The sequence below is a fragment of the Poecilia latipinna genome, unplaced genomic scaffold (genome assembly GCF_001443285.1).
Source record: "Poecilia latipinna isolate Pla-1442-1.1 unplaced genomic scaffold, P_latipinna-1.0 Scaffold361, whole genome shotgun sequence".
NCBI lineage: Eukaryota > Metazoa > Chordata > Actinopteri > Cyprinodontiformes > Poeciliidae > Poecilia > Poecilia latipinna.
The window spans coordinates 110,571-112,201 of NW_015112977.1; the positions used below are offsets into that span (position 1 = coordinate 110,571).

Here is a 1,631-nt window from a genome sequence, read left to right on the forward strand (position 1 = left end):
AAAAAAAAAAACAAAATTAAAAATTGGGGGCCTCTTTAGCCCCTCTGCACATGCCTGCAGCAAGTATAAAAACTGAATCATCTGACTTTTGATTGCAGCAATCCAACTTATTACCAGAAACTGAGGGCCCCAAAACCAAATTTCGCTTAGGGCCCCATGGAGGTGTGGGCCGCCCCTGACTAGGATCAGAATCAAGTTTGAGTCTACAAACAAGAAATTTGACTTTAGTCCTATAAATGCTCCATAAAAATTTTAAGATCTGGTGATCAAACAAGGGTTTATCAGGAGAAGCAAGTGACTTTAACGGATAAATGAAGACGTCATGCAGACAAGGACTCTTAGGGGAATGCTGCGCTATAAATGATGTCGGGAGTCGAAACTTACCGGGAGCAGCACAGCCGCATGAGGAAAGAAAACCCAGAAACAAAATATAAATCATCCGATTACCTGAGATAAAAAAATATATATTAATAAGAAATTGCACGAGCTATAAAAGGAAGACAAACAGGATCGACAACTCATGACATAATGATAATGAAACATCATTCTGATCATTAATTTCATTCATTACAGAATGAAATCTAGGTTATATTTACCTGTTAAAGCAGCGATTGTAACTCTCAGTTTATCCATTGGGTCCCAGTGAATCAAACGTGACATAAATAAAGTCACTTAAAAACGGTGATGATTCCTTCTGGGTTTTAGACGTGATTCAAGTCCAGGAGGGAAGAACTGATATCTGATCGCTTCTGTGGCTTAATTATAACAAATCAAAGCGTGAAGCCGTCAAGAAGTTAATGTGTACAAGAAAGTACTGTGCAAATTACTGTCAGTAATAAGTGTTTTACTGCATAACTTGCCATCTAAGTGGGTCAACAGGCTCTGCAGACTCAGTAACATCAGAAACATGAAGCCTGAGTGCAAACCAGAAGTCTGACTTTACTATAAGCAGCAGGTGTGTTTCTGTGTTTGATGCATTTTTAGTTAAAATATGTTTCTCCTTCATTAGTGAAGTTACTACAGCCTGGTAGAGTAATCAGAAACTGTACTCAGACAAGAACAGCTTTTCTTCAAATTAAAATGACTCAAGTAGAAGAAAAGTGTTATAAAACTATTGAAGTGTCTTTTTTAGCCCTTTGTTCCAGAGAGTCTCTTGACTGTTAGTTTCAAGAGGCTCTAAAGAAAGATGGGCGTTTTAAGGACTTTCACTATGTCTTGTTTATTGGACTGAATGATAGAAATATGAAGAAACGAGACATACTGTCAATATAAAAATGTACATTCAACAAACCAAAGCCTCGTTATTGTGTAAAAAGAAAAAGGTTTTCCAGGAGTATAATAAACAGTGGTCAACATTTGGTCTATTTCAGTTAATTCTCATTTTTATATTCTTATTCCAAATGTCATTTCAAATCATGTTGTATAATCTACATTTTAATCTGTTTTATCCACATTAAAAATAGTAATTGAAATTTTGATGATTTTTCTTGCTTGTAAGGTAGAACTTATGTAAAACAAATGTATTTATTTATTCTTTATTATATTATCTCTATGCACTAGTTAGTCTTAATGCGGCTCCACAGTTTTTTTATTATTATTATTTTAGTTTATTTCCCATCGTCAACAGCCTG

At 35.0% G+C, this 1,631-nt stretch overlaps 1 long non-coding RNA gene across 1 annotated transcript in view; it reads left to right on the plus strand.

The window, feature by feature from the left end:
* The first annotated feature begins 823 nt into the window (after window positions 1-823).
* LOC106949750 (uncharacterized) overlaps window positions 824-1,631 on the plus strand; it is a 3,273-nt gene continuing 2,465 nt past the window's right edge. The window contains exon 1 of the long non-coding RNA XR_001425444.1: window positions 824-1,322. This is a non-coding gene — a long non-coding RNA (uncharacterized LOC106949750). The remainder of the gene's footprint in view (window positions 1,323-1,631) is intronic.